Raw genomic sequence first — 9,560 nt, forward strand, 5'->3', positions numbered from 1 at the left:
TAGTAGTCTTGAAAAGGAGAGGGAGCTTTCCTCTCCTCGGGTGATTTTGGATCACAATAAGTGGGACTCTTTAACTTTTTCGCTCTGTGAGCGCGCAATGAATGAGCAGAAAGATGCTGAGTTCAAAACGTGGGGGTTGGTGCTTGGGGCGCTGAAAGCGGCTCGGAAAGAAGGGAAGACTCGGCTTGGGGCTGCTTTGGGAATTGGGTCGGGAGATCTTTTCTCTTGCAGATGTGAGGATTTGAAAGACAAAGACAAGGTGGCGGGAGCCATCCAGACCGCACCCATCACTCCGGCTGAACAACGAGCAGATAGCCCCGTCCAGCAGCATTCCACACATTCCACATCCTTATCTCTTGACCAGGAGAAGCCTTCCTCTGAGGCCCCATATTGGTATCCAAAGCAACCGGTATCTTCTGCACTCTTTCGCCCATCCTTGGGGGTGGGGAAGGGGAGTGAGCAGGGGCGGGAGGATGGGTCCCTTCCTCGAGATGGGATGTGTTGTGGGTGTGGTTCCGCCCTGTGGGGCGGGGTGGATAAGACTAACCAAGATAGAAGCCAATCCGCATCAGCGGGAGCGGAGGCGGAGGCGTTCCTAGTCATCATAACCCTTCCCCAAGAGGGTGGGCTGCTGGTTCGGCTCTACCTGGGGGGAGGGAGAGGGGAGAACAAGAGCGACCAAATCTCGGATTGGTCAAAGATAAGGGAGGCATTCCTTTTTATCGTTAATTGGGGGCCCGGTCAGGGGGCCCCGGGCTCGAGTGGAGCCTCTGAAGCTGAAACAAGATCAGCTGACGAGCGAGCTACTTTAGCCCGAGTTGGTGTCGGTTAAACTCCTGCTGACAACTTGGAGGAGAGGAAGAATACTTAGGATAAACTGTATTGATTATTGTCATATAGTCACTGTCTTTGTGATTGTTAAATGTTTATGGTATGTGAAAGTATAAATGCAAATAGTGTATGGAACTGTTAATGTTATAGGGATGTGTAAACATGAATGCTATATGGAAGTGGAATTATTAATGTTACATGGAAGTGTAATTGAGGGTTCGAGTAGTGGAATTGTGAAAAACAAAAAAAACGGGAAAAAGATTATAGAAGAACAGTGAGTTAAAATATTGAATGTGATCTGCTCTAGCCAGAGAAGTTTAAGTGCCAGCAAGAGAACGCAAACCCCCGCGCTGCCCCCCCTCACTGCTTACCCCCCCCCCCCCCCCCCGCCTCTCTCCTCCGCCGCTTGTGAAAGTAAACAAATCGTTACTTCCGAATGGGGACAAAAGCAAGACATTAGAAGTATCTCTTGCTAGTCGAGCAAGAATGTCCTCATTTTCTCCCAATAATATACACATTTAGGGAACTAGGGTAGGGTACTTGGACAAATTTGTTGATGGAGCTTGGAAATTGTATGGAAGGGGAATTGTAGTGGTGGAGTTGGATGGAACGGTGGCAGCTTTACTAGAGCAGGATCTGAAGATCCCAGGATGAGTTTTGCCCTAGTGGGCTGAATGCAATGTGCTCACAGCAGTGCAAAGATATTTGTTTTCTGACAGTTTCAGGTGCATCTCACTCTGTACTGCATCAAGAATTATTACCCATAGATGATTTTTGTAACTATAGTAGGAGTAGGTCAACAAGAAAAAGCTTACCAATTAAAAGAAAAAAGGGGGGGGGGAGCTAAGGGTGAAGCAAGTAACAATAGAAATTAGTGACTATAGCTGTTAATAACTTTTCTGAGTAGTTTGTATTGTAGAGAGATCTAATATAGTGGTTTGTTATCTTTTAAGAGCAGGTGTTCCACCTGGGCTCTGTATCATGCACTGGCCATGCATGTATGGAGCACATGTGAAAAAACCTTGCAATCTCTAAGCAAGAATTAAAACAGGAGAGAATCTGTGATGGGTGAGAAAGGCAAAGTGTACTTTGAAGCAGGGGACGCCCTGCAGGCACTGCCTATCGCATTCACCGCTATTGTATTCCTTCTCTCTCCTTTTGGTGGTTTGCCACCTCATAGTTATCGATAAGTAATAATACATTAGCTTAGGAATTTTCATTTATAGAATTGTCTAAAATGAATGCTTGAATGAGTGTGTATATGTCAACTCAAAAAATTATGACGTTACATGTAATCTTCTGTTTAGTGTATTATCAGTCAAGGTTTTGATTGAGTGATGGTTATGTTAACATTTAAGTCCCCTGCAGCTCAGTGACACTGGGCCACTGCCATCGTGGTCCTTGGTGTGCTGCGACACATCAAGACAGACAATGGCTCATGCTTCATCTCGAGATCTACTCAAGGAGCATTGGGGAATATCTCACTCTACAGGCATCCCTGGGAATTCCCAGGGACAAGCAATTGTGGAAAGGACCAACCATCTCCTGAAGGACAAGATAGGTGTCCTTGGGGAGCGGGAAGGTCACAGAGGTAGGATCCTGGTAGCCCAGCAGGCAGAAGTATTGGCACAGCACATTATGCAATCAATCATTTTGAACAAAGAGGTTATGCCACAGTAAAGGACAGAGAATCGGGAAAAATTTTATGGGTCCCATCGAGAAAAGTAAAACCTGATGCAGTGATCACCCAAAAGGGCGGTCTGGGAGAAACGGAAAACTAATCGAAAGCTGAGTACTTTTCTTTCAGGCATACTGTTTTACAGAATAGAGCTGCAATAGATTTCCTGCTGCTGGCTCAAGAGGCACAGGTGCAAGGACTTTGAATGAGAAAATGGAGTTCCAGCGGATATACAAGAAGCTTTGAGCAGAAGGATGAACTGTATAATATAGCCCAAGATGCTTTGAAAATACTAACTAAAGAAGCACTAACATTATTACACACTGCACCACATACCTCTGCATGTTTACGTCACTTTTTAAATAACTCACCACAAAAATTTATATAAGTACTAACACTTTTATATACTAGGATTAGGATTGGAGCTTGCGTTGTAACGGGGCATGGTTTTGTTAAGCATGGGGAGAGGGAGATGTTGTATTAGGCGAAATCGGACCCTCGGGATGTAACGTGATAGGCCCTCCCCTGCTGGGTCATGCATATGTATAAAAGATAAGGATGAAACTGGATACCTATATAAGGGACCCTCACATTCCAATAAACGCCATTTTACAGCTCACCATAATGGTGTAACAAACAGCTGTGACTTGGTCGGGGCCGTCAATACACATTCACAAAGGGACTTGACTTTAAAGGTTACCAGATCGAGGTAACAATTAGAGTGGAGGAAAACCAACAAAACAAGGTTAGAGCGGAGGAAAATCAAGAAAAGCGGGGTAAGAGCTGAGAAAAACCAAGAAAAGCGGGGTTAGAGCGCAGGAAAACCAAAAAAAGCGAAGTTAGAGCGGAGGAAAACCAAGAAAAGCGAAGTTAGAGCGAAGGAAAAGCAAGAAAAGCGGGATTAGAGCGGAGGAAAACCAAGAAAAGAGGGGTAAGAGCGGCGGAAAAACAAAAAAAGTGAAGTTAGTGCGGAGGAAAACGAAGAATAGCGAAGTTAGAGCGGAGGAAAACAAAGAAAGACGGGGTTAGAGCGGAGGAAAACCAAGAGAGGCGAAGTTAGAGCGGAGGAAAACCAAGAAAATTAGGGTTACAGCAGAGGAAAACAATGAAACTGGGGTTAGAGTGGAGGAAAACCAAGAAAAGCGGGGTTGGCGCTGAGGAAAACCGAGAAAAGCTGGGTTAGAGCGCAGGAAAACCAAGAAAAGCTAAGTTATAGCAGAGGAAAACCAAGAAAAGCGGGGTTAGAGCGGAGGAAAACCAAGAAAAGCAAGGTTGGAGCTGAGGAAAACCAAGAAAAGCGGGGTTAGAGCGGATGAAAACGAAGAAAAGCGGGGTTGGAGCGGAGGAAAACCAAGAAAAACGGGGTTAGAGCGGAGGAAAACAAAAAAAACAAGGTTAGAGCAGAGGAAAATCAAGAAAAGCTGGGCTAGAGTGGAGGAAAACCAAGAAAAGCAGGGTTAGAGCGGAGGAAAACCAAGAAAAGCGGGGTCAGAGAGGAGGAAAATCAAGAAAAGCTTCGTTACAGCGGAGGAAAATCAAGATAAGCGTGGTTAGAGTGGAGTAATACTAAGAAAAGTGGGGTTAGAGCAGAGTAAAACCAAGAAAAGCGGGATTAGAGCGGAGGAAAACCAAGAAAAGCGGGGTCAGAGAGAAGGAAAATCAAGAAAAGCTACGTTACATCAGAGGAAAACCAAGAAAAGTGAGATTAGAGATGACGAAAACCAAGAAAATCAATGTTAGAGCAGAAGAAAACCAAGAAAACAAGGGTAGAGCGGAGGAAAATCAAGAAAAGCGGGGTCAGACCTGAGAAAAACAGAGCGGGGTTAGAGTGGAGGAAAAACAAAAAAAGTGAAGTTAGAGCGGAGGAAAACGAAGAATAGCGAAGTTAGAACGGAGGAAAACCAAGAAAGATGGGGTTAGAGCGGAGGAAAACCAAGAGAGGCGAAGTTAGAGCGGAGGAAAACCAAGAAAAGCTATGTTACAGCAGAGGAAAACCATGAAAAGTGAGATTAGAGATGAGGAAAACCAAGAAAAGCGATGTTAGAGCGAAGGAAAACCAAGAAAACAAGGTTAGAGTGGAGGAAAATCAAGAAAAGCGGGGCAAAGCTGAGAAAAACCAAGACAAGCGGGGTTAGAGCGGAGGAAAATCAAGAAAAGCGTGGTTAGAGTGGAGCAAAACTAAGAAAAGCGGGGTTAGAGCGGAGGAAAACCAAGAAAAGCGGGATTAGAGCGGAGGAAAACCAAGAAAAGCGTGGTTAGAGAGGAGGAAAACTAAGAAAAGTGGGGTTAGAGTGGAGGAAAACCAAGAAAAGAGGGATTAGAGAGTAAGAAAACCAAGAAAAGAGGGGTGAGAGAGAAGGAAAATCAAGAAAAGCTATGTTACAGCAGAGGAAAACCAAGAAAAGAGAGATTAGAGATGAGGAAAACCAAGAAAAGCGATGTTAGAGCGGAGGAAAACCAAGAAAACAAGGGTAGAGCGGAGGAAAACCAAGAAAAGCGATGTTAGAGCAGAGGAAAACCAAGAAAACAAGGTTAGAGCAGAGGAAAATCAAGAAAAGTGGGGTCAGAGCCGAGAAAAACCAAGAAAAGCGGGGTTAGAGCGGAGGAAAACCAAGAAAAGCGAGATTAGAGCGGAGGAAAACCAAGAAAAGAGGGGTTAGAGTGGAGGAAAAACAAAAAAAATGAAGTTAGAGCGGAGGAAAACGAAGAATAGCGAAGTTAGAGCGGAGGAGAACCAAGAAAGACGGGGTTAGAGTGGAGGAAAACCAAGAATGGCGGGGTTAGAGCGGAGGAAAACCAAGAGAGGCGAAGTTAGTGTAGAGGAAAACCAAGAAAAGTATGGTTACAGCAGAGGAAAACCATGAAAAGCGAAGTTAGAGTGGAGGAAAACCAAGAAAAGCGGGGTTGGAGCTGAGGAAAACCGAGAAAAGCTGTGTTAGAGCGGAGAAAAACCAAGATAAGCTAAGTTAGAGCAGAGGAACACCAAGAAAAGCGCAGTTAGAGCGGAGGAAAACCATGAAAAGCGGGGTTAGTGTGGAGGAAAACTAAGAAAAGCAAGGTTAGAGCGGAGGAAAACCATGAAAAGCAAGGTTAGAGCGGAGGAAAACCAAGAAAAACGGGGTTAGAACGCAGGAAAACCAAGAAAAGCCAAGTTAGAGCAAAGGAAAACCAAGAAAGGCGGGGTTAGAGTGGCGGTAAACCAAGAAAAGTAAAGTTAGAGCGGATGAAAACCAAGAGAAGCGGGCATAGAGCGAAGGAAAACAAAGAAAAGCTGGAGTAGAGCAAAGGAAAACAAAGAAAAGCTATGTTACAGCAGAGGAAAACCAAGAAAAGTGGGGTTAGAACACAGGAAAACCAAGAAAAGAGGGGATAGAGCGGAGGAAAACCAAGAAAAGCGGTGTCAGAGAGGAGGAAAATCAAGAAAAGCTATGTTACAGCAGAGGAAAACCAAGAAAAGTGAGATTAGAGACGAGGAAAACCATGAAAAGCGATATTAGAGCGGAGGAAAACCAAGAAAACAAGGTTAGAGCGGAGGAAAATCAAGAAAAGTGGGGTCAGAGCTGAGAAAAACCAAGAAAAGCGGGGTTAGAGCGGAGGAAAACCAAAAAAAGCGTGGTTAGAGCGGAGGAAAACCAAGAAAAGCAAAGTTAGAGCGGAGGAAAACCAGGAAAAGAGGGGTTAGAGCGGAGGAAAAACAAAAAAAGTTAAGTTTGTGTGGAGGAAATCGAAGAATAGAAAAGTTAGAGCGGTAGGAAAACCAAGAAAGACGGGGTTAGAGCGGAGGAAAACCAAGAGAGGCGAAGTTAGAGCGGAGGAAAACCAAGAATAGTAGGGTTACAGCAGAGGAAAACCATGAAAAGCGGGGTTAGAGTGGAGGAAAACCAAGAAAAGCGGGTTTGGTGCTGAGGAAAACCGAGAAATGCGGAGTTGGGGCGGAGGAAAACCAAGAAAAACGGGGTTAGAGCGGATGAAAACCAAAAAAACAAGGTTAGAGCAGAGGAAAATCAAGACAAGCTGGGTTAGAGTGGAGGAAAACCAAGAAAAGCAGGGTTAGAGCAGAGGGAAACCAAGAAAAGCGGGGTCAGAGAGGAGGAAAATCAAGAAAAGCTATGTTACAGCAGAGGAAAACCAAGAAAAGTGAGATTAGATACGAGGAAAACCAAGAAAAGCGATGCTAGAGCGGAGGAAAACCAAGAAAACAAGGTTATAGCGGAGGAAAATCAAGAAAAGCGGGGCAGAGCTGAGAAAAACCAAGAAAAGCGGGGTTAGAGTGGAGGAAAACTAAGACAAGCGGGGTTAGAGCGGAGGAAAACGAGGAAAAGCGGGATTAGGGCGGAGGAAAACCATGAAAAGCCGGGATAGAGCAGAGGAAAAAGCAAGAAAAGCTATGTTACAGCAGAGGAAAACCATGAAAAGAGGGGTTAGAGCGGAGGAAAACCAAGAAAAGCGATGTTAGAGCAGAGGAAAACCAAGAAAACAAGGTTAGAGCGGAGGAAAATCAAGAAAAGCGGGGTCAGAGCCGAGAAAAACCAAGAAAAGCGGGGTTAGAGCGGAGGAAAACCAAGAAAAGCGAGATTAGAGCGGAGGAAAACCAAGAAAAGTGGGGTTAGAATGGAGGAAAAACAAAAAAAGCGAAGTTAGAGCGGAGGAAAAGCAAGAAAAGACGGGTTAGAGCGGAGGAAAAACAAAAAAAGTGAAGTTAGTGCGGAGGAAAACGAAGAATAGCGAAGTTAGAGCGGAGGAAAACCAAGAAAGACGGGGTTAGAGCAGAGGAAAACCAAGAAAACAAGGTTAGAGCGGAGGAAAATCAAGAAAAGCGGGGCAGAGCTGAGAAAAACCAAGAAAAGCGGGGTTAGAGTGGAGGAAAACTAAGAAAAGCAGGGTTAGAGCGGAGGAAAACGAGGAAAAGCGGGATTAGGGCGGAGGAAAACCATGAAAAGCCGGGATAGAGCAGAGGAAAAAGCAAGAAAAGCTATGTTACAGCAGAGGAAAACCATGAAAAGAGGGGTTAGAGCGGAGGAAAACCAAGAAAAGCGATGTTAGAGCAGAGGAAAACCAAGAAAACAAGGTTAGAGCGGAGGAAAATCAAGAAAAGCGGGGTCAGAGCCGAGAAAAACCAAGAAAAGCGGGGTTAGAGCGGAGGAAAACCAAGAAAAGCGAGATTAGAGCAGAGGAAAACCAAGAAAAGTGGGGTTAGAATGGAGGAAAAACAAAAAAAGCGAAGTTAGAGCGGAGGAAAAGCAAGAAAACAAGGTTAGAGCGGAGGAAAAACAAAAAAAGTGAAGTTAGTGCGGAGGAAAACGAAGAATAGCGAAGTTAGAGCGGAGGAAAACCAAGAAAGACGGGGTTAGAGCGGAGGAAAACCAAGAAAACAAGGTTAGAGCGGAGGAAAATCAAGAAAAGCGGGGTCAGAGCCGAGAAAAACCAAGAAAAGCGGGGTTAGAGCGGAGGAAAACCAAGAAAAGCGAGATTAGAGCGGAGGAAAACCAAGAAAAGTGGGGTTAGAATGGAGGAAAAACAAAAAAAAGCGAAGTTAGAGCGGAGGAAAAGCAAGAAAAGACGGGTTAGAGCGGAGGAAAAACAAAAAAAGTGAAGTTAGTGCGGAGGAAAACGAAGAATAGCGAAGTTAGAGCGGAGGAAAACCAAGAAAGACGGGGTTAGAGCGGAGGAAAACCAAGAAAACAAGGTTAGAGCGGAGGAAAATCAAGAAAAGCGGGGTCAGAGCCGAGAAAAACCAAGAAAAGCGGGGTTAGAGCGGAGGAAAACCAAGAAAAGCGAGATTAGAGCGGAGGAAAACCAAGAAAAGTGGGGTTAGAATGGAGGAAAAACAAAAAAAAGCGAAGTTAGAGCGGAGGAAAAGCAAGAAAAGACGGGTTAGAGCGGAGGAAAAACAAAAAAAGTGAAGTTAGTGCGGAGGAAAACGAAGAATAGCGAAGTTAGAGCGGAGGAAAACCAAGAAAGACGGGGTTAGAGCGGAGGAAAACCAAGAAAACAAGGTTAGAGCGGAGGAAAATCAAGAAAAGCTATGTTACAGCAGAGGAAAACCAAGAAAAGTGAGATTAGAGATGAGGAAAACCAAGAAAAGCGATATTAGATGTTGTATTAGGCGAAATCGGACCCTCGGGATGTAACGTGATAGGCCCTCCCCTGCTGGGTCATGCATATGTATAAAAGATAAGGATGAAACTGGATACCTATATAAGGGACCCTCACATTCCAATAAACGCCATTTTACAGCTCACCATAATGGTGTAACAAACAGCTGTGACTTGGTCGGGGCCGTCGATACACATTCACAAAGGGACTTGACTTTCCAGGTTACCAGATCGAGGTAACAAATGGTGCCCCGTGTGAGGAAAAGTCCTGGAGGTGAGTGTGCGACGGCTAAAACCGCGCTGACGGACGCGGTATCCACGGTTCGAGCCCGTGGAAGCACTCTCGGTGGGGTGCAAAGGGGAATGCAGCGCTGCGCCTATCCTACGGCCGATAGTTCGTAGAAGACCAGGAAGACTTCAGGTCTCTGGGTAAATGTATTCCGTCATTAGAGTAGTATTGCAACTTTGTAAAACCTACTATGGTAGGAAAGCTACGCCTTCTAAGAAGGACATTGCTGTCGTCATTAGTAGTCTTGAAAAGGAGAGGGAGCTTTCCTCTCCTCGGGTGATTTTGGATCACAATAAGTGGGACTCTTTAACTTTTTCGCTCTGTGAGCGCGCAATGAATGAGCAGAAAGATGCTGAGTTCAAAACGTGGGGGTTGGTGCTTGGGGCGCTGAAAGCGGCTCGGAAAGAAGGGAAGACTCGGCTTGGGGCTGCTTTGGGAATTGGGTCGGGAGATCTTTTCTCTTGCAGATGTGAGGATTTGAAAGACAAAGACAAGGTGGCGGGAGCCATCCAGACCGCACCCATCACTCCGGCTGAACAACGAGCAGATAGCCCCGTCCAGCAGCATTCCACACATTCCACATCCTTATCTCTTGACCAGGAGAAGCCTTCCTCTGAGGCCCCATATTGGTATCCAAAGCAACCGGTATCTTCTGCACTCTTTCGCC

At 45.3% G+C, this 9,560-nt stretch overlaps 1 long non-coding RNA gene across 1 annotated transcript; it reads left to right on the forward strand.

Moving 5' to 3' along the window:
• Positions 1 to 1,690: 1,690 nt before the first annotated feature.
• LOC146760906 (uncharacterized) lies at positions 1,691 to 3,134 on the forward strand. The gene is made up of 2 exons (XR_014945048.1): positions 1,691 to 2,422; positions 2,655 to 3,134. It is a non-coding gene; the product is annotated as an uncharacterized LOC146760906 (long non-coding RNA).
• Positions 3,135 to 9,560: the final 6,426 nt, after the last annotated feature.

Source organism: Coturnix japonica, chromosome 4 (assembly GCF_054131305.1).
Source record: "Coturnix japonica strain WE chromosome 4, WE-NBRP24, whole genome shotgun sequence".
Classification (NCBI taxonomy): domain Eukaryota; kingdom Metazoa; phylum Chordata; class Aves; order Galliformes; family Phasianidae; genus Coturnix; species Coturnix japonica.